Source organism: Hylobates moloch, unplaced genomic scaffold, assembly GCF_009828535.3.
Source record: "Hylobates moloch isolate HMO894 unplaced genomic scaffold, HMol_V3 SCAFFOLD_9, whole genome shotgun sequence".
NCBI classification, from domain to species: Eukaryota; Metazoa; Chordata; class Mammalia; order Primates; family Hylobatidae; genus Hylobates; species Hylobates moloch.
The window spans coordinates 32,724,890-32,748,394 of NW_026652284.1; the positions used below are offsets into that span (position 1 = coordinate 32,724,890).

The 23,505-nt window shown below is 41.1% G+C and overlaps 1 protein-coding gene across 1 annotated transcript in view; it reads left to right on the plus strand.

The window, feature by feature from the left end:
* Positions 1-23,505, plus strand: part of CPA6 (carboxypeptidase A6) — a 332,789-nt gene that overhangs the window by 176,502 nt on the left and 132,782 nt on the right. The gene's annotated exons all lie outside the window — the stretch shown is intronic.

Consider the following 23,505-nt stretch of genomic DNA (forward strand, 5'->3'; position numbering starts at 1 on the left):
TGACTCTACTAAAAATACAAAAAATTAGCCGGGCATGGTGGCAGGCGCCTGTATTCACAGCTACTCAGAGAGGCTGAGGCAGGAGAATGGTGTGAACCCGGGAGGCGGAGCTTGCAGTGAGCCGAGATTGCACCACTGCACTCCAGCCGGGGCGATAGAGCGAGACTCTGTCTCAAAAAAATAAATAAATAAATAAATAAAATACTCTTCCTGCCAGGCACAGTGGCTCACACCTGTAATCCCAGCATTTTGGGAGGCCAAGGCGGGTGGATCACATGAGGTCAGGAGTTTGAGACCACCGGGCCAACATGGTGAAACCCCTTCTCTACTAAAAATACAAAAATTAGCGCCTTTCGTGGGTGAAGCCAAGATGGCCGAATAGGAACAGCTCCGGTCTACAGCTCCCAGCGTGAGCGACGCAGAAGACAGGTGATTTCTGCATTTCCATCTGAGGTACCGGGTTCATCTCACTAGGGAGAGCCAGACAGTGGGCTCATGACAGTGAGCGCAGCGTATCGTGCGTGAGCCGAAGCAGGGTGAGGCATTGCCTCACTCAGGAAGCGCAAGGGTTCAGGGAGTTCCCTTTCTAGTCAAAGAAAGGGGTGACAGATGGCACCTGGAAAATTGGGTCACTCCCACCCTAATACTGTGCTTTTCCAATGGCCTTAAAAAACGGCACACCAGGAGATTATATCCTGCACCTGGCTCAGAGGGTCCTATGCACATGGAGTCTTGCTGATTGCTAGCACAGCAGTCTGAGATCAAACTGCAAGGCAGCAGTGAGGCTGGGGGAGGGGCGCCCGCCATTGCCCAGGCTTGCTTAGATAAACAATGCAGCCAGGAAGCTCGAACTAGGTGGAGCCCACCTCAGCTCAAGGAGGCCTGCCTGCCTCTGTAGGCTCCACCTCTGGGGGCAGGGCACAGACAAACAAAAAGACAGAAGTAACCTCTGCAGACTTAAATGTCCCTGTCTGACAGCTTTGAAGAGAGTAGTGGTTCTCCCAGCACACAGCTGGAGATCTGAGAACAGGCAGACTGCCTTCTCAAGTGGATCCCTGACCCCCGAGCAGCCTAACTGGGAGGGACCCACCCAGTAGGGACAGACTGACACCTCACACGGCCGGGTACTCCTCAGAGACAAAACTTCCAGAGGAACGATCAGACAGCAGCGTTTGCGGTTCACCAAGGTCCACTGTTCTACAGCCACCGCTGTTCTGCAGCCACCGCTGCTGATACCCAGGCAAACAGTGTCTGGAGTGGACCTCTAGCAAACTCCAACAGACCTGCAGCTGAGGGTCCTCTCTGTTAGAAGGAAAACTAACAAACAGAAAGGACATCCACACCAAAAACCCTTCTGTACAACACCATCATCAGAGACCAAGAGTAGATAAAACCACAAAGATAGGGAGAAAACAGAGCAGAAATACTGGAAACTCTAAAAAGCAGAGCGCCTCTCCTCCTCCAAAGGAACGCAGCTCCTCACCAGCAACGGAACAAAGCTGGACGGAGAATGACTTTGACGAGTTGAGAGAAGAAGGCTTCAGACGATCAAACTACTCCAAGCTACAGGAGGAAATTCAAACCAATGGCAAAGAAGTTAAAAACTGTGAAAAAAAATTAGACGAATGGATAACTAGAATAATCAACACAGAGAAGTCCGTAAAGGAGCTGATGGAGCTGAAAGCCAAGGCGCAAGAACTACCTGAAGAATGCAGAAGCCTCAGGAGCCAATGCGATCAACTGGAAGAAAGGGTTATCAGTGATGGAAGACAAAATGAATGAAATGAAGCCAGAAGGGAAGTTTAGAGAAAAAAGAATAAAAAGAAATGAACAAAGCCTCCAAGAAATATGGGACTATGTGAAAAGACCAAATCTACATCTGATTGGTGAACCTGAAAGTGACGGGGAGAATGGAACCAAGTTGGAAAACACTCTGCAGGATATTATCCAGGAGAACTTCCCCAATCTAGCAAGGCAGGCCAACATTCAGATTCAGGAAATACAGAGAACAGCACAAAGATACTCCTCGAGAAGAGCAACTCCAAGACACATAATTGTCAGATTCACCAAAGTTGAAATGAAGGAAAAATGTTAAGGGCAGCCAGAGAGAAAGGTCGGGTTGCCCACAAAGGGAAACCCATCAGACTAACAGCGGATCTCTTGGCAGAAACTGTGCAAGCCAGAAGAGAGTGGGGGCCCATATTCAACATTCTTAAAGAAAAGAATTTTCAACCCAGAATTTCATATCCAGCCAAACTAAGCTTCATAAGTGAAGGAGAAATAAAATACTTTATAGACAAGCAAATGCTGAGAGATTTTGTCTCCACCAGGCCTGCCCTAAAAGAGCTCCTGAAGGAAGCACTAAACATGGGAAGGAACAACCAGTACCAGCCACTGCAAACACATGCCAAAATGTAAAGACCATCAAGGCTAGGAAGAAACTGCATCAACTAACGAGCAAACTAACCAGCTAACATCATAATGACAGGACCAAATTCACACATAACAATATTAACTTTAAATGTAAATTGGCTAAATGCTCCAATTAAAAGACACAGACTGGCAAATTGGATAAAGAGTCAAGACCCATAAGTGTGCTGTATTCAGGAAACCCATCTCATGTGCAGAGACACACATAGGCTCAAAATAAAGGGATGGAGGAAGATCTACCAAGCAAATGGAAAACAAAAAAAGGCAGGAGTTGCAATCCTAGTCTCTGATAAAATAGACTTTAAACCAACGAAGATCAAAAGAGACAAAGAAGGCCATTACATAATGGTAAAGGGATCAATTCAACAAGAAGAGCTAACTATCCTAAATATATATGCACCCAATGCAGGAGCACCCAGATTCATAAAGCAAGTCCCCAGAGACCTAAAAAGAGACTCAGACTCCCACACAATAATAATGGGAGACTTTAACACCCCACTGTCAACATTAGACAGATCAACGAGACAGAAAGTTAACAAGGATACCCAGGAATTGAACTCAGCTCTGCACCAAGCGGACCTAATAGACATCTACAGAACTCTCCACCCCAAATCAACAGAATATACATTTTTTTCAGCACCACACCACACCTATTCCAAAGTTGACCACATAGTTGGAAGTAAAGCTCTCCTCAGCAAATGTAAAAGAACAGAAATTATAAGAAACTGTCTCTCAGACCACAATGCAATCAAACTAGAACTCAGGATTAAAAAACTCACTCAAAACCGCTCAACTACATGGAAAGTGAACAACCTGCTCCTGAGTGATTACTGGGTACATAACGAAATGAAGGCAGAAATAAAGATGTTCTTTGAAACCAACGAGAACAGAGACACAACATACCAGAATCTCTCGGACACATTCAAAGCAGTGTGTAGAGGGAAATTTATAGCACTAAATGCCCACAAGAGAAAGCAGGAAAGATCCAAAATTGATACCCTTACATCACAATTAAAAGAACTAGAAAAGCAAGAGCAAACATATTCAAAAGCTAGCAGAAGGCAAGAAATAACTAAAATCAGAGCAGAACTGATGGAAATAGAGACACAAAATACCCTTCAAAAAATTAATGAATCCAGGAGCTGATTTTTGAAAAGATCAACAAAATCGATAGACCACTAGCAAGACTAATAAGAAAACCAGGGCAATTAGGCAGGAGAAGGAAATAAAGAGTATTCAATTAGGAAAAGAGGAAGTCAAATTGTCCCTGTTTGCAGATGACATGATTGTATATCTAGAAAACCCCATTGTCTCAGCCCAAAATCTCCTTAAGCTGATAAGCAACTTCAGCAAAGTCTCAGGATACAAAATCAATGTACAAAAATCACAAGCATTCTTATACACCAATAACAGACAAACAAAGAGCCAAATCATGAGTGAACTCCCATTCACAATTGCTTCAAAGAGAATAAAATACCTAGGAATCCAACTTACAAGGGACGTGAAGGACCTCTTCAAGGAGAACTACAAACCACTGCTCAATGGAATAAAATATGATACAAACAAATTGAAGAACATTCCATGCTCATGGGTTGGAAGAATCAATATTGTGAAAATGGCCATACTGCCCAAGGTAATTTATAGATTCAATGCCATCCCCATCAAGCTACCAATGACTTTCTTCACAGAATTGGAAAAAACTACTTTAAAGTTCATATGGAACCAAAAAAGAGCCCACATCGCCAAGTCTATCCTAAACCAAAAGAACAAAGCTGGAAGCATCATGCTACCTGACTTCAAACTATACTACAAGGCTACAGTAACCAAAACAGCATGGCACTGGTACCAAAACAGAGATATAGATCAATGGAACAGAACAGAGCCCTCAGAAATAATGCCGCATATCTACAACTACCTGATCTTTGACAAACCTGACAAAAACAAGCAATGGGGAAAGGATTCCCTATTTAATAAATGGTGCTGGGAAAACTGGCTAGCCATATGGAGAAAGCTGAAACTGGATCCCTTCCTTGCACCTTATACAAAAATTAATTCGAGATGGATTAAAGACTTACATGTTAGACCTAAAACCATAAATACCCTAGAAGAAAACCTAGGCATTACCATTCAGGACATAGGCATGGGCAAGGACTTCATGTCTAAAACACCAAAAGCAATGGCAACAAAAGCCAAAATTGACAATGGGGTCTAATTAAACTAAAGAGTTTCTGCACAGCAAAAGAAACTACCATCAGAGTGAACAGGCAACCTACAAAGTGGGAGAAAATTTTCCCAACCTATCATCTGACAAAGGGCTAATATCCAGAATCTACAATGAACTCAAACAAATCTACAAGAAAAAAACAAACAACCCCATCAAAAAGTGGGCGAAGGACATGGACAGACACTTCTCAAAAGAAGACATTTATGCAGCCAAAAAACACAGGAAAAAATGCTCATCATCACTGGCCATCAGAGAAATGCAAATCAAAACCACAATGAGATACCATCTCACACCAGTTAGAATGGCCATCATTAAAAAATCAGGAAACAACAGGTGCTGGAGAGGATGTGGAGAAATAGGAACACTTTTACACTGTTGGTGGGACTGTAAACTAGTTCAACCATTGTGGAAGTCAGTGTGGCGATTCCTCAGGGATCTAGAACTAGAAATACCATTTGACCCAGCCATGCCATTACTGGGTATATACCCAAAGGATTATAAATCATGCTTCTATAAAGACACATGCACACGTATGTTTATTGTGGCACTATTCACAATAGCAAAGACTTGGAACCAACCCAAATGTCCAACAACGATAGACTGGATTAAGAAAATGTGGCACATATGCACCATGGAATATTATGCAGCCATAAAAAATGATGAGTTCTTGTCCTTTGTAGGGGCATGGATGAAACTGGAAACCATCATTCTCAGTAAACTATCACAAGGACAAAAAACCAAACACCGCATGTTCTCACTCATAGGTGGGAATTGAACAATGAGAACACATGGACACAGGAAGGGGAACATCACACTCCAGGGACTGTTGTGGGGTGGAGGGAGTGGGGAGGGATAGCATTAGGAGATATACCTAATGCTAAATGGCGAGTTAATGGGTGCAGCACACCAACATGGCACATGGATACATATGTCACAAACCTGCACATTGTGCACATGTACCCTAATACTTAAAGTATAATAATAAAAAAAAAAATTAGCTGGGCATGGTGGTGGGTGCCTGTAATCCCAGCTACTAGGGAGGCTGAGGCAGGAGAATCACTTGAACCTGGGAGGCGGAGGTTGCAGTCAGCCGAGATCATGCCGTTGCAGTCAGCCGAGATCATGCCATTGCTCTCCAGCCTGGGCAACAAGAGCAAAACTCTGCCTCTAAATAAATAAATAATAATTTTTAAAAAACTCTTCCTGGCCCTTTTTCTCTTTCTTCTGTTTCTTGAATGCCTGTGATGCATAGGTGAAGTCTCTTGATGGTGTCACGTAATTCCCATGGGCTTTCTTCGTCTTTTTTATTCTTGTTTCTTTTTACTTCTCGGATTAAGTAGCTTAAAATGTTCTGCCTCTGAGTTCACTGATTCTTCAGCCTGATTGAGCCAGCTGTTGAAGCTTCCTATTACATTTTTCAGTTCAGTTATTGTAATCTTCATCTCTAGAATTTCTATCTGTTTCTTTGTGTATTGTCTCTTTATTTGTCAAATTTCTGGTGGTGTTTGTGTATTCTCCGAATTCCATTTAATTTTTTATCTGTATATTCTTGAAGTTTACTGAACTTTTAAAAGTAGATTATTCTCCATTTTTTCTGTCATTTCATAGGTCTACCTTTCTCTAGGGTCCATTGCTGGAGATTTCTCATTTTTTTTTTGTTTGTTTTGGAGGTATCATGATTTCCTAAATCTTTGTAATCCTTATGTCTTTGCATTGGTGTTTATGCCTTTATAGAGAGAGCCAACTCTCCTGGCTTTTACAGGAGTTCTTTGGCAGGGATAGACCTTCACTAGTTGGTCTTGCCTATGATTTTGGATGGGCCAGCTCATTCGTAATGACCCCGGGCAGACAAAGTTTGCTTTCAGGTTATCTAGAAGCCTGAGCTTCTCCCTTTGCCCTGAATTCAGGTGAGGCAGCTGGCTAGGCTCTTCTATCCAGCACGATAGGTACATTCACAAAAATCTATGTGCTGATCTCTGTGGGCCCCACCTCCTTGCTTTGTTTCTGCCTGACCCCAGGAGGTCTAACTGCACTGTTTCCCCTATGTTCCTCAGTCCCCATGAGGTTAGGACAGAGTGGGCTTCTTGGGAAGCTTCTCAGAATTGTAGGGAAGCTGGCTGTCTACTTCCCTGGTTCTCTTTTCTCACTGTAGAAACTATGAGCCCTGGGGAGTACCCTGTGTGGCACTCTGCCAACTTATGGAAGGCAGAGGGGTGACATAGTCAAAGTGAGACTGATTCTCCTGCCCTTTCAATGTAGATTTTTATTCAATTCCGTGGAACACACAAGTGGTTCAGGTTTATTCCCATGTTTTGGGGTTTTCACCAAGGTGTTTGTTTTTGTCTATGAATAGTTCTAGTTGATTTTCCTGTGGAGGGGAATGAAACCCAAGACTTCCTTTTCCACCATCTTGCTGACCTCCAGACAAAAAGCATTGCAAAACTGCCACAGACCCAGTTAAATGTCCTGAAGAAAGCAATGTTTTGGTGGCAAAATTCCTATGTTTATTCATTGATAAGTCAATGATTGCCATATAAGAGTAATTTGATTACACCATTATGTAGCTCAGTACAAAGTTGAAGCAATTTTTAAATGCATTTGATTGCTTTTGTGCCTGGGTTAAATTTGTATTCTTTTTTAAGAGGACATCTCAAAGCTCTATGAACTTCAGGTCTCACAAGACCTAAATCTGCCCTGGCCAGGCCCATGTATCTGATATCCATAAGAGAGAGGAGTTGCACAGGTTTGTCTATTCCCTTGACCCTATTGTCTAAATAATCATACACATTTAGGAAGAAAGAGGTGAGTAAGGTAGAGGCTCTCCTCTACCATTACTGTAAGTCTACTACTCTCTACATGTCTGCTCCTCTTTCAGCCTGTCCAAGTGCCAACTTATAAATTTTTTCCATTCTTATACTCCAGATTGCTAGTGCAGGGTGTCCAACTTGCCTTTTCATGCCAGGTCACAGTTTATGTTACATACTGTGGCCTAAAGAGTGGCCACCTTTCACTCCAAACAATGGCTATTCTTATGTAAAGAACAGCCTTCTACTTTCCCACCATTCCTGGGCATATCATTTGATTATCTGTAGTACATGAATATTAAGCATCCTGAAGAGGTTAGAGATCATGCAGTGGAACCAATCTACACATTCCCTATGCTTCTCCAGCAGCTCCTGCTCTCTGAGCATAGAGATGGAGAGGGTGAATTGCTGTACTGATCTAGGGTTAGGGTTTGGTGGTGAGGGTGCAGCATGCAGCTAGACCATGAGATGGTTGTACATGTTATCAACCAAAATGTCCACTTTGGGTAGAGAAAGAATGAAGGCTAAGAGGGAATGGAAGTCAGAAGACAGCAGAAGTATCTAGGAACTAGATATCTAAATGATATTAAAAGTCAGAAAGGTGAAAACATAGCCAGGAACTTGTGGTCCAAGAGTGAGAAATTCGAATTTAAGGTTTTAGAGGTGACACAAGATATTGTCCTTAAAGTGGATTGGTAAAGTAGACTGGAGATTCACTCCATTGGCATTGAGAAGGTGGAGGCTCAGCCGTCAGATGTGGACATTGACAGCTTCCTGGATATTACCTGCTGGTGGGACACTGTACACTATGAGGAGATGCCCATCCCAGTGCAAGAGGGAAGGTGACTGCAAGGTCAGAACAGGGCAGCAATGAGTCAGGACCAACAGTGTTATATCCAAACAGCATTATCTTTGGAGGAAGATGTTCTTCTGCAGGAAAACTAATGACTAATACTATTGAAACAACAATGGGGAGAGAGGAGAATGCCAAACAAGAGAACACTGGAGAATTGGCTATTATCTCCTCTGAGATTTGAGCTATTTAGCCAGAGGTGAGAATTTGCTTTTGCCTTGGAAGCCCCTTCAAAAACCATCTGAGTGTCTGGCAAAGAAATGAAAATCATGAATCAGCTGTAACCATTTAGGAGTGAAATTCTCTCTGAAAATTTAATTTGGTCTTGGCAACAGAAAGGATGTTTCCCTTGTCATGGTGACCCTTATTATCCAAGTATTTGCAGGAGGCATTCTCCAAAGTGGCATACGAGGAGCCTGATATTTTTTGAAAACTTTTTCAAGGTGAAGATGACATCTCAGAGAGATCTCACCTTCCTGAGAGTCAAGGTGCTGAGACAAACCGACATTACAAATAAACACACATTTCAGAGTAGAAATTGATCCATACCAACTAATGACTTGCTCATTCTATTTTCTCTTGGGAAAAAAAACTAAACAGTTTGGCAAGGAACTATCCTTGACTATGCAATCCTAAAGGTCTTTTTCAAGATAGTTTATCCTGTAAGAAGTCAAAGAAGTGGTATTTTGTGATGGTGATTTGGCTGCATGTCCATTGCCTGCTCTGTTGTTCTGTGTCTGTAGTGACTTGCGCTAGTCATGCACCTCAGACAGTGCAAGGTGCTTCCTTTGATCTATCATGTCAGCAGTGGGAGAGGTCCTTAGCCTAACAGAGGTCTGACTAAAAGAACAGGCTTCAAAGTGAGTGTCATTTTCAGAAGTAACCATGCTCTGCCAGATCTGTATGGGGTTTTTTAATCGCATGCTGCTGGCAGAATGTTTCTTGTCATTTTTGTTTTTCTGTGTCCCATTATCCTCTTTTTCTTTCTCCTTTGAAGTATTTACACACAGTCTCAGTCTCTACATCTGGGTTTTGAGGAGGATTCTGCAGCAGTTTACAACATACCTAATGACAGAGCAAGATCCTAAAAAACAAAACAAACAAACAAAAAAAAACATGCTGTGGCATAGTCCCAGTTCTTTCTCTCTCATTGCCTCCCGCCTGCTCTCCATTATCCAATATATTTGTTTTGGGGTCATGCTGATTTAGATAGCCATCTCTAGCTTTAATTCAGATGGCGTAACTGATCCGACCACATGTTACATACTAAATGATTTAGAAGACCACGCTGTGGTTCTCAGTTCATCTTTCAGTAAGCATGTTTTGACATTGAGGTAAATAATCCTATGAAAATCCTTTCATAAGGATTATTTGTCATAACGTCAGTGTTATATTTTGTTGTTTGCAGCTGATTGTTTTGATCATTGTTTAATTGGGATAGGCATATTGTCACATTACAGATCATTTTACATAAAAAGAAACCACAGAAATCTATCAGCAATATTAATCCCTAATTAAAATACATTGACATCATACTTAATGTATGAAAAGAGCTGAATTAAGCCTTTTTAAATTAGAAAATTCACTTTAGGCAGAAATAGTGGCTGGAAACATAGACATTTTTCTCTTCTAGTGGACAATGATGAGTATAATTTTATTGGTATGACAGCTACAAGAACATTCTGTGCCTTTGATTCAGCTCTGTACTGCTCTTCCTATGACCTTGAGAACTCACTTGTGTAAGAATTCAGTTTTGTAAAAGGATGTATTGAGTCACAAGTAGGAGGCCTGAATTAAATAAGCTAACACCTTAGATGTAGTTCTCTATCTCCAAAACATATATAAAAAAAAAGGAATACTTTTAATTGTCACTGCTCAGCTTGCATCCCAGAGAAAGAAATAGAAGCACGGGCTGCCAAAAAGAAACCCCAAACAAACGAACAAACAAAAAAAGCTTTAGGAGCATCACAGGCAGAGACTAGAGAGAAAAATCTGGGTTTTACCACTGTAGACCTCTCCAGGAAATGGCAAACTTTAATCTTAGAACCAGAGACCAGTTGCATAGTGCTTTCTGTTTCCTATTCATGGATTTTGTCTTGCCAACAAGATGATAAACTCTTCTGGGGCAGTGATGTCATTTTTGCAATGCTAAGCAACTATCATGTGGCAGGTGCCCTTCTACCTCCTGGATATACAGCTGTGAACAATTTATGCAAAGTCCCTTCCCCAGGACCTCCTAACATCCACTCAGTGGAAGTATATTAGGACCAACATATAGCACTATGAAATGTTCTTCCATATTGAAACCTTTGAAGAGGCAACTTATCAATGAGCTGCACATACCCCAAAATATGGAATAGCCTTGCAGCCTAAGATGACTGCTTCAGTCATGGGAGTGAGGGAAGGTGGATAAATAATTCTAACTGTGACTCATAGAATGTGGTAGAAATCAGTAAAATTAGTATCAAGGACAGCATTAAAGGACATGGACTAAACATGCAGATTTGCAGATTTAAAGAGAAAGCATGAGAAAAAAGTTGGAGGGAAGTGGCCTTCCTAGGGGAAAGGAGTGAGATTTTAAGGCTATACAATCTCAGGTCTTTTTGTATCAATGAATCGTCCCTGAGCCCCACAGCCTACTTTTGTGTAAAGGTAGTCAGAAGGAGCTGGATATGAGATTCCTTCTCCTATCCCAACTCCAGATGGGTTGTTCCAACAGCAGGTTTCCCAGCTGAGGCCTCTTAAAGAATGACCTCCCTGAAAGAATTTCAAAGCTGTGCCTTCCCATGTTCTGTCCAAGATTTTTAGAAAAAAAAGTGATATTTAGCTAACCTTCCTAAGTTGTTACAATTTGCCAATCACTCATGTTCTTCACATATATGATCCTACTTCATACAAAAACCTCAGGCAGTGAATGACGCTGATAATCCCAGGAAGGTAGAGCTCATAAGAAGCAGAACCATCAGTCAAATGCAACCCAGGCAGCTGTCCCCAGATCTGTGTTCTCGATTAGCATGCTTAATTTACTCAGGAACAGTTACTTTCTGTTTTAGTTAACACCAAAACATACATTTTTATGGTTCCTATTTTAATTAAATAAGTCAAGCATGTTGTCACATCCTATTTGGCCCTGGTTATGTCTTTTTTTTTTTCTCTCTTCATTCTAATTTTTGACTGAGTTTAGTTCTACAAACATTCATTGAGCAACTACTCCATGCTCATCACAGTGATCATTGCTATGGAGACCCATGATCTGCCCTGGAAGAGCTTGCCATCCTTTGGGGGAGACAAAACATATACAGAGAAAACAGAAGGCCATACCATTGCAATATAGTATATCAGGAAATACAAGAAGGTGTGATATTACTGTCTTAGTCCATTGGGGCTACTCTAACAAAAATACCAAAGAGTAGGTGGCTTAAACAATAAACATTTATTTCTCACAGTTCTGGATTCAGGGTAATCCAAGATCAAGGTGCCAACAGATTCAACATCTGTTGAGTGAGGGCTTTTTCCAGATTGAGAGACAGAATCTTCCCACTGTGTCCTTACATGGAAGAAGTTACATGAGTGCTCATCGGGGCCTCTTTTATAAGAGCACTAACCCAATTCATGAGGGCTCCATGCTCTTGACCTAATCACCTCCCAAAAGTGTCACCTCCTAAAAGCCTTACCTCCTAATACCATCACCTTGGGGGTTAGGATTCAACATATGATGTTGGGAGGACACAGTCAGACATAGCACCACCTGTATGTAGAACTACAAAACGAATGCAGAGTAAGGAGCTGCATTGGTAATAGCATCTGCCTTACAACAGCCACCGGGAGGGCTTAGCGCTTTCAACCACCAAATACTTGCTGTGTGCTTGCGTCAGACAGTCTGTCAGGGCCAGGAAGGGTGCAAATGTTAACCAAAACCTGAAAAAAATATAGGGCTGTGAGTGCCCAAGTACACTGTGAAGGGAGGAAATGACAGAGACCTAGAGAGTTGATAAAGGTACAGCGAGAGAAAAGAAGACAAAATAAGCCAAACAGTACATGTTTATGTATTTGAGGTTGGAAGGGCCTAGATGGGGAAAATTGGACTTAAAGCCCTTCTTAAGGAACCAGCAGCTTCTGGTTCCCCTCATCATATTGACACTGCTCTTCTCTCTGTAGGAGACCGCATCTCAGAACAGTCTGTAACTTCCCAGAGATCACCTGAGCTCTAATTTTCTGTTTTAAACCTGTAGAATTCACCATTATAAACTCTCATGGGCTCACGTCCTTCCATTCCAACAGCCATTGCTCTACTGTCATCTAGACAATTGCTAATAGTGTCCTAGCTGCTCAGCCTTCTTTCATTACATAGAAGCAGAATAGTAAATGGAAAGCATACCTTTTAAATAGCTTCTTATTTTGAAATAAACTTACAGAAAATTTGGAAGTATAGTATAAAGAAATTTTGTCCTGGACCACTGAAAAGTAAGATGCCCCATCATGCTGAGTTCTTTAGAGTACATTTCCTTTAAACAAGGGCATTCTCCTAATAATCACAATAGGACCCTCAAAATCAGAAATTAACATTGATATATTACTTAATCCTCAGACCCTACTCAACCTTCACCAATTCTCCCAATAATGGCCTTTATAGTAAAAGCATCTAGTACAGAATCACACGATAGGATTAAGTTGTCATGTCTCTTTAGTTTCCCTCAGTCTTTCCTTGACTTTCATGACCTTGATACTTTTGAAGATTTCATGCCAGCTCTTTCAAAGTATGTTTCTTGGTTTGGCTTTGTCTGACGTTTCCTCGTGACTAGAATCTTGTTATGCTGCTTTGGCAGGAACACAAGAAAATCATGCTATGTTTTCATCGTATCCAGTCAAGTAGCATGAGTTTCTATGTGTGCCATGACTGATGACACTCACTGTGATGACTTGATTGAAAGGGTATCTGCCAAGCCAGGGTTCTTTGCTGTCTTTCCTTTAAGTGCTTTATGGGGAGGTACTCTGAAACCATATTTTGTCCCGTTCCTCATTTGTATTCTCAGCAATGCCTAGTGGAGTTCCTGGCATCCAGTTTTTTAACTAAATTAATGGAGGGCTTCAAATCACCAAGATTAAAATTTTGAAGTTTGTTCTATAAGCAATTTATAGTAATTATAAATTTGGGGGGTATGGTAGAGACACTGAAAGTGGTTGTAATAGAATGATTAATTGGACTGCTCCATGTAAGATGAATTAGAATAGGAATTTTAAAAGGAGATTTTGTTGCCTTTATTTAGTTAACTAGACAGAATCATCCACATTTTTGTTTATAATATGATTTCAAATAATCAGGGTTGGGTAGGCCAAGCTCCATTTACTCTCCAAATGATAATTATTTGTTTTAAATGTGGGCAGGGAAAATGGCTTTGATTATAATGTCCACATAAACAGAAATAGGGATGGGACTAAGCAGGGGAGAGCATAAAGATGATGAGTCACAGAACAGGTGGGAAAAGGACTATGAAATGAAATGGGAGGTGGCCTAGCGACCTATTTCCATTTTGCTCAAGGCCCTAGTGTCAGCTGGTATCCCACATAGGATGCAAATACCCAAGTTTAAAAGGCAGGAACAGTTGAAAAGGCAGCAAATCTCAGCTTCCTCCAATTCAACCCTTTCCCCCCTTTTCCAGCCACTTCTAGAAGGAAGAGAAAAGAATGAGAATGTGCAGTGATTCTACAGCCCCTCACCCTTGTGCCTCTGCTCCCTACCTCCCTTATTTACACAGTTTATTGCATTATACAAAGGCTTTCCCTATCACAGGAACCAGTGCTCTGTGCCCCTGTGAAGATCAAAGGACTTGCAGAAGACTGTTAACTTATTTCCTACCTTTGAAAGCTTTGTATTTCTTCCTTGCTCCTATGTGTACTGAAGGATAGGAAGTTTGAGAAGATGTAGCTTTGTCCCACTGAGGAAGAGTGTATATCAGGTTAACAATGCCCTGTGTCATCAATGATGATAATGTCTAGCGAGCCCTTTCAGAGATGCAGTGTTTCCTTTGTAATTAGGGTATTGTCTCCATTTCCTTGCACTGTGGTTTGCAACCATAGCCCTGCCAAAAGTACACCTGGAATATATATATATATATATATATATCCGGAAATACAAGAAGGTGTGATACCAACTGTCTTAGTCCACTGGGGCTGCTCTAACAAAAATACCAAAGAGTAGGTGATATAAACAATAAACATTTATTTCTCACAGTTCTGGATTCAGGGTAATCCAAGATCGAGGTGCCAACGGATTTGACGTCTGTTGAGTGAGGGCTTTTTCCAGATTGAGAGATGACATCTTCCCACTGTGTCCTTACATGGTAGAAGTTACATGAGAGCTCCTTGGGGCCTCTCTTATAAGAGCACTATGTGTGTGTGTGTGTGTGTGTGTGTGTGTGTGTGTACATATATATATTTTGTCCAACTTTTTAGCAGTAGAAAGCCCCAGTGTATAGAATCCTGTTTATGAGGCTACAGACAAATTTCCCATCTTGTTGCCTTCTCTGAATGGCTCAGAGAATAATACCTACAGTTGCGTGCTGTGATATGGAAAGGTTTTATACTAATGTTCGTCAAAGCCTTAAAAGGACAACAGAATAGAATAAATAAGAAAGAAAGTTTGCCTGTATCTTCACACGTGCAAAACTTGAGTGGGCTTGGGATATTGGCAATGGACAGTCGGGCCTCCTTTTCCTATAAAATTATAATGAGAGAACATGGGTAAAAATCTGAAGATTGTATATTTCTAAATCTAAATCCTCTACCCTAGAAAGGAGAGATGGTAGGACATCATGGCCATGGGATAGTGCAGGGGTGTGTGGCAGGCTAGTGTCATTGTCCTGAGGCCGAATTCACAAATAAGACTTGTCTGGGTCTTTTCTTCCACCTGGTCTCCTATGTGTGTGTGTGTTTGTTGGGGAGGAGTAATTAATGCTTTTATTGGTAGAAGTATAGGACCTGGATAATCTACCCCTGGAAAATCATTCCCTGAACAGTCTAGATAAAATTTGATACTGATCTTATTAGGTCACATATATAAAAATATCAAATGGTTTAGAAACAAATATTGATGGTATAGTTAAGGTAGAACAAGAGTGGGACAAAGAGAAATTTCAATGGACTCTTATGAAATACAACATCCCAAAAGTTTGAACGTTTTAAACAAGACCCCAAACACTGGTGCCCTGATACTGTAATAGTCAACCCTCTGATTCACATGGGCCCCAAGACGTATTTTGAAAAGCAACATGAGTCAACATTAGACAGGGTGGTAAAATTTGGGGGCCAATATAATTTGACAGGGCTTTGTTAAAAGATTTCACCAGTTTCACTGACTCATGCACTTTGCCTTAAATTTTTGCTTATTTGACAAGATTGTACCTTTTTTCTTTTGAGCTAGTACTCAGGGCTTATTTATGGGTACCCTCAGGTTCATGATGGAATGTGACCAGATGGGACAAACAGCCATAATCCTGCAAGATTTGTGGTGTGCATTTGCCTGGTTCAAACACATCAGTGAATGGTTTGCAGCAGCCTTTCTTCAGTCTGACAGACTCTTGTATTGACAGTGTCTTCCATCAAGACTATGCTTAACCCTCTTGCTGCCAAACCCTTTTCCCCAGATGACTTACTGTAATGCATGAATGGTTCATCCAATGAAAACAGTTACCCACTTGTTGTGAGTAGGCTTAGAACAATGGAAGTTATATATTTAGGTACTCTGAGTTTCTGGGTTCATTTGTAGGATAAAAGTAATAAATTTACATTGACTTTCACATTTTAGATAGCACTGAAAACTAAATATATTCTTTGTTCAATAAATACTTAAAGAGGTAGAGTAGAAAATAAGATAGATGCCCTCATGGACTTTATATTATTCCCCTCATTGAGAAGAAAATCAGCAAATAAAGTAAACAAGATAGCTACAGATGCTGATAAAGGCTGTGAAAGAAATAAACAGGATTATATAGAAGAAATGCAATTCTTTGGGTGTTCAGAAAAGACCTCTCTAGAAAGGTGATAAGGAGCTTATTAGTTGAAGAATAAGAAAGTTAGCCATGCAAAGGTCTCAAGAGAGAACATTCCAGGCAAAAATCATAGCAAGTGCAAAGGCAAATTTGCCAAACTGAGCTTAGCTGTTTGATGGAAATAAATAAAGCTGGTCTGGCTGGAGTGAAGTGAATGGAAGGGGGAAAAGTAAGACATGCAGTCTGAGAGCTACACCTGGGGCCAGCTCATACAGTGGCTCAGAGGACAGAAGAAAAATGTAGGGCTTTGTTCTAAGGGCAATGGGAAGCCATCAGAACTCTTGTTTTTAAGCAGAGGTGTGGTGTGATCTAAATACTCTTGCCTCTAGGGACGGGGAGAGTCTCAGCCACGACAAAAATCAGTATTGAAAATGCTCTACCCCAAGGCTCGGTAACTTTGACTAGAAGCCTAGTTTCTCCTGAAAATTTAGTACAACTAGTGTTTAGTGTCTATTCCTTACTTAATGCTGAACTTATGACCAAAGGTAATAGGCTAGGATTATTACAATTTAGAAGTTGGCAGGAAGGCTCCTACGGAGCCAGAATTCAGATCTCTGAGGGGGGCACTGGCTGATACTGGTGCCCCAGGAGCTCTGAGCAGACACCCTGCAGAACTGAGATCAGACCTCTGAAAACGGGGTGGGGGAGGTTTGCTGGCCGGATGGTGCTGATCTCTCTGAAGTTGTACAATGTTACTGGTTCAGATTGGGTAAGAAAAACTGCAGATTGAATCCAACTGCTGCTGCTAGAGCCAACTGATGCAATCACAGGTATGTAAGAGGCAGCAGCAAAGCAAACTTCATTTTCAAGGAGTGAAATGGAAGCTGCATGAATCACTTTCATTCATATCCTATTGTTCTTACAGGCATAAACACAACTAACTTTTGGTAAACATGCAACTCAATGGGTGGGAGCAGAGATGCACAGATGTTCAATAGAGAATAACCTGCAGGCTTCACCTTCCACTAGTCAGTTTCCTTTATATTGAGAACACGCAGAGTGTCCATTAGTCTGGCAAACTGATTACATGTAGTACAATTAAATCTGTTCAGGATGCTCTCTAACCTCTGGTGGCACTCAAGCCTCATTACTCGGCTCTATTTCCAAAAACAAAGAATCCTATTATATAAACCAAAGATAAAATGTAGCCCACAAAGAGGTACAAAGTTAGAGGGGGTGTTCAGAACCATAAATGCAATTTACTAGGAATAAAAGCTCCTTTTTATTATCGTCTCCCCCAACCATGGCAAGGTCTGGTAAGACCAGGGCAAGAAGACATGGAAAGAGGTGGCTCAGTGAAGCTCATCCTCAGGCCTTAGGAGGAAAGAGTCCTATTCTCCTCACCGTCCAGGTGCTAATCTCAAGGGCCAAGGTCATGTACATTCCTAGATAAAAAGCCTCTGCAGCAAACCCTCGGCCCTGCTCTTGTGTGTGTTTTGGGCTAAAGGAAGCAAGAGGATCTTGACATTCACAAATAGTCCCTCTCAGTTCACCAAAGTCTGAGTCCAGTTAGGGGTTTGGGAGCCGAGCTCTAACTGATAATAGAATAGCATTTCTTCCTGGAGTGTGCTCATAGCTGGGGTGCTTTCGTATGCATCAGTGTAGTTAAGCTGAAAGACTTCCCAGAATTCCCATCCACTTCTGAGTGAGGGTCGGCCCCAGGAGAAATTGCTGGAGATTTGGAAGGCAGTGGTAAAGAGGCAGCAAGTCCTCTCTGAGGTCTGAGCTGGGGGCCAAGTACCCGCAGGTCACACATGATTACTGGCCTCCCAGCTGAGTCTCCTCGTTCACCTTCTTCAAGTTCTGTGCAGGAGTGTGTGTGGAAGCGCAGGGTGTCAGCTTCTTCTGCAGGTAGCCACATGCTGGAGGTGGAGGCAGTGAGATAGGCAGTTCTACTCTGTCCTTCCTCTCCCCTCCTCAAGCCCAGAGGATCTGCAGGGACGCCAGCCCCAGACCAGAGGCAACACTCTTTCCTAAACTTGTTCCTGAGCTCCCACGAATGCAGAAACCCCATCTCCCATAATAAAGCCCTTAATCCGTATCACCTGAACTTTAACTAATATAATCCAGGTCATGTTATGAAATCAAGTTACGCCTAAACCTTAACAACAGGGTTTGTTTCTTGCTCATGATCCATCCACATCTCTGTTCTGCATGGTGTTCACTCTGGGGCCCAGGCTGAAGGAACAGCCTCTGTTTAGAACATTGCCAGTTACCATGGCAGATGGAAGCAAGATGGAACTGCACACTGCTTCAGGCTCTGCCTCACAGGGACTCATAGTTCTTTACGCACTTCTTGGCAAAAGCAATCCCAACAGAAATGCTTGGATTTAACAGAAAAATGGGTGAATGTAATATAATATGTGTATGGTTTTTCCTGATACCAAATATGTGTGATTTTTCCATGCCAGTTCTGTAATTCTCTAACACCAGCTACTTGTCCAACAATCCAATTCAATCCTGACACTAATACCCAGAGTTAGTAGAGACTTCACAGGTTAAGAGCTCAGTCCTGCAATTCTGCCCCACTTCAGACACCAGCTACAAATGGAATGCCCAGGCTGCCCATACTTCTGCCCATACTGAATTTGCTGACTACACATTCAGAGGTTTCCTTGAGCCCCTCCTTAGGTTCAATAATTTGCTAGAATGACTCATGGAACTCAGGAAAGTGCTTTACTTAAAATTACCAGTTTAATTTAAAGACTACAACTCAGGAACAGCCAGATGGAGAGATGCATAGGGCAAGGTATGGGGATGAGGGGGCTTCCATGTCCTCTTTGGGTGCCACCTTCCCAGCTCCTCCATATGTTCATCAATTCTAAGCTCCCCACACGCCATCATTTAGGGGTCTTTGTAAAGGTTTCATTATGTAGACGTGATTTATTAAATCATTGGCCATCAATGACTGAACTCAATCTCTGACCCCTCTCCCTTTCTTGGAAGTTAGGGGACAAAGCTGAAAGTTCCAACCTCCAGTCACACGGTTGGTTTTTCTGGTGACCGGCCACCATACTGGGTTTAAGGAGCTCTTTGCCAGGAACTGGGGACAAAAACCAAATATTTATTGTGGGTTGATTTGGGGTTGTCAACTTGACCAAATTAAGGGATACTAGCTCGTGTAGCATTGTTTATTCTCAGTGCTTCAGTAGGCACTGAACCCATCCCTCTTCTGCTGACAGCAAAAAACTAAATGTTTTTGCTTGTGATTCGGACGATTGGACTGCCCCAGGTGTGTCTGTGGGGGTGTTTCTGCAGGTTGGCATGTGAGTCAGTGGACTGAGTGGAGAAGCTCTACCCTCCATGCAGGCAAGGGCCATCTAACAGGCTGGGGGCAAATGGAATGAAATGGCAGAGGAAGGATGAATTTGGGCACTCTCTCCCAGAGCCAGGTCGCCCCTCTTCTACCCTGGGATGGAATAACTCCAGATTCTTCAGCCTTTGGCCTTTGTGACTCACACCAACAGCCCCCAGGCTCTCAGGCCTTGAGCTCACACTGAGAATTACACCATTGGCTTCCTTGGTTCAGAGGTCTTTGGACTTGGACTGAGTCATGCTAAGGGCTTTCCTGGTTCTCCAGCTTGCAGACAGCCTATCATGGGACTTCTCAGCCTCCCTGATATAGTTTGAATATGTGTCCCTGCCAAATCTTATGTTGGATTTTAATCCCCAGTATTAGAGGTGAAACCTAGTAGGAGGTGACTGGACCATGGTGGCGGATTTCTCATGAATGGTTTAGCTGTTTCCTCTTGGTGCTGCCCTCATGACAGTGAGTGACTTCTCATGAAACCTGGTTGTTTAAAATTGTGTGGCACCTCTCTTAGTCTCTCTTGCTCCCATTCTTGCCATGTGAGACACCAGCTCCCCCTTCACCTTCCACCATGAGTAAAAGCTCCCTGAGGCCTCCCTAGAAGCCCAGCAGATGCCGGTCCATGCTTCCTGTACAGCCTGCAGAATCGTGAGCCAATTAAATCTCTTTTCTTTATAAATTACCCAGTCTCAGGTATATTTATAGCAGTGCAAGAATAACCTATTACACTCCCTAGTCAAGAGAGCCAATTCCTCTATGTTCTTTTTCATGTGTCTCTATATGTTGTATCAGTTCTGTCTCTCTGGAGAACCTTTACTAAAATATTTATTTTTCATTATACCACAATATTTCACAGTGTTAAACAGATAAGTAGACAGACACGTAAGCACATATACATATACCCTTCAGGAATAGCACATGGTTTGCAGCAAACCAAAAATTCAGGTTTGAAAATCACTACTGTCGTTCTCCATCACAAATAACTAACTATATTGTTCATTCAGCAATATTTTGGGGACCCAAATTAGGCGTAAAGATGGTATTTGGTGTTGTTTTAAGACCAAGTCATTCATGTTGTTTATTTTTATTATTTTTTAGTAGTTCTCATTTGATACTAAAATGCCACATTTTATTTCAGCTACAAGATGAGAAAATATTTATTGGACAAATGCTTGAGTTAAGTATTAGGTCACTTCTGAATCTTGAGACTCAAGAGGAAAATGATTATTTTTTCCACTCTAATATCTCAAAAGTAGACAAATATTGAAGTGGCTGTGAGGAATTGATATTATAAGCCCTTGAGAAATGAAGGACTGTATGCTCATAAAACAAACTACTTCTAGTTTATAGCTATGGTATAATCAATACCCCTTATGTAATAATATTACCAGTAGGTTTCTCTGTGTATTTCAAACAAACAGAAAGTTAGCTTGAGAACTTGTAAGATCATTACTCTTTACTATCAAATTGTTTATCTGTTTTTCTCCTACTAGGCTACAAGCTTGCTGAATTGATGGGCTGCATCATGTTCATTTCTGTATCGCCAGCAGTTATCATGGTGCTTGGTATAGAACAGATGCTCAACAAATGTTTTACCAATTTTAAGATGCACACATTTTTTATATTTTAACACCTCTCTGAAATTGGGATGCATCTTACAATTGATAGTGGCTTAAGTCACTGTCAGCCAGGTGTGAAAATTTTTAATTTATAACTCCTGATAAAAATCAAGAAAGCATCAACTTCACGGCATAGTCAATTTGATAACATATGGGTAATTAATAAATGATTAAAAGGTTAACTTCCTAGAGTTGTTTATTATAATATTGAATCAAACATATTTTAAAAGGGGATGTCATGAGTATGACATTAGCACTTTGTAATTTCACAGCTTCATAAATTATACAGTTTAAATCCAAATCTACTTATTGTCATCCTTTTTTTTTAACTAATTCAAACAAAAATACAACTGTACAAATGGAGCTTATTTTAACCAAATTGATTGCCTTTATCCTTTATGTTACAATATAATTCAGAAAGAGGCCCTTCTTTTGAGAGATTTTATTGTTCTTTTCTTTTTTTTTTTTTTTTGAGATGGAGTCTTGCTCTATCGCCCAGGCTGGAGTACAGTGGCACAATCTTGGTTCACTGCAAGCTCTGCCTCCTGGGTTCACGCCATTCTCCTGCCTCAGCCTCCCGAGTAGCTGGGACTACAGGCGCGTGCCACCATGCCCAGCTAATTTTTTGTATTTTTAGTAGAGGTGAGGTTTCACTGTGTTAGCCAGGATGGTCTTGATCTCCTGATCTCATGATCCGCCCACCTTGGCCTCCCAAAGTGCTGAGATTACAGGCATGAGCCACCGTGCCCAGCCATCATTTTTTATAATATGCTCAAAAGTACTAAGATGTGTTTCACATTAATTTGTGTTTTGTATTAACCCCATTGATATATATTGAGCACCTATACTCAGCACATAGTATGCTAAAAGCCACGAAGGTAAAAGTTATTTTTCTATCCCCATGACATCTGAGGCCCTTAAGCCACCGGCAAAACTTCCACTAGGCAAATAGCATTTGGTCTCCCAAGCTTTGGTTGGTAACCTGCTACTGCTCCTGTTCCATTTATGAATTTCTATCTACTTAGATGTGTATGCTGCCATTTCTCTGTTTCTTCACTTTTAAGCTTGGTTGTTTTAATAGGTGGGGGGCAAGGGACAGATTTTTTTATAAACTCCATGACCATGTTTGTTTAATTTGGAAGGATTTGGAAGAAGGAGAACTAAGAGAATTTTTTAACAGAGTGTTTTTATATATTGTGCATAAAGTATTGAGATAAAAAGGATAAAAATCTGATTTTAAAGCAACAATCCTCTTATTATATCAGATGATCAGAAATGCCAGCTTGAATTCTTCACTGCGCATTTCATCAGCTGCAGTCATTATAGGCTTTAATATAATCCCAGTAGTCTGTAAATTTACACCAAGGCAACTCCTCATATCATATATAAAAAGAATATTCAAATGTGCCCACTCTTTTCCAGTATTTTAGTAAAAATCAAGAATGCAATCCCATTTCCAATAGCCACACCAAAAAAATAAAATACCTAGAAATACATCTAACCAAGGAAGTGAAAGTTGTGTGCAAGAGGAACTACAAAACACTGCTAAAAGAAATCATAGATGATATAAACAAATGGAAAAACATTCCATGCTCAAGGATCGGAAGAATCAATATCATTAAAACAGCCACACTGCCCAAAGCAGTGTACAGGTTCCACGTGATTCCTATCAAACGGCCAACATCATTTTTCACAGAACTAGGAAAAACTATTCTAAAATTTATATGGAACCATAAAAGAGCCTGAATAACCAAAGCAATCCTAAGCAAAAAGAACAAAGCTGGAAGCTTCACATTACCTGATTTCAAACTATAGTATAAGGCTACTGTGTCCAAAACAGCATGGTACTAGTACAAAACAGACACATAGACCAATGGAATAGAGAGCCAAGAAATAAAGCAGCACACATAGAGCCATCTCATTTTCAATAAAAAAATAAGCAATGGAGAAAGGACTCCCTATTCAATAAATGGTGCTGGGATAGCTGGCTAGCCATATGCAGAAGAATGAAACTGGACCCCTACTTTTCACCATATTAAAAATTAGCTCGAGATGGATTAAAGATTTCAATGTAAGACCTCAAACTATAAGAATTCTAGAAGAAAACTTAGGAAACACCATTCTGGACATTAGCCTTAGGAAAGAAGTTGTGACTAAGCCCTCAAAAGCAATTACAACAAAAATAAAAATTGACAAGTGGAACCTAATTAAAGAGCT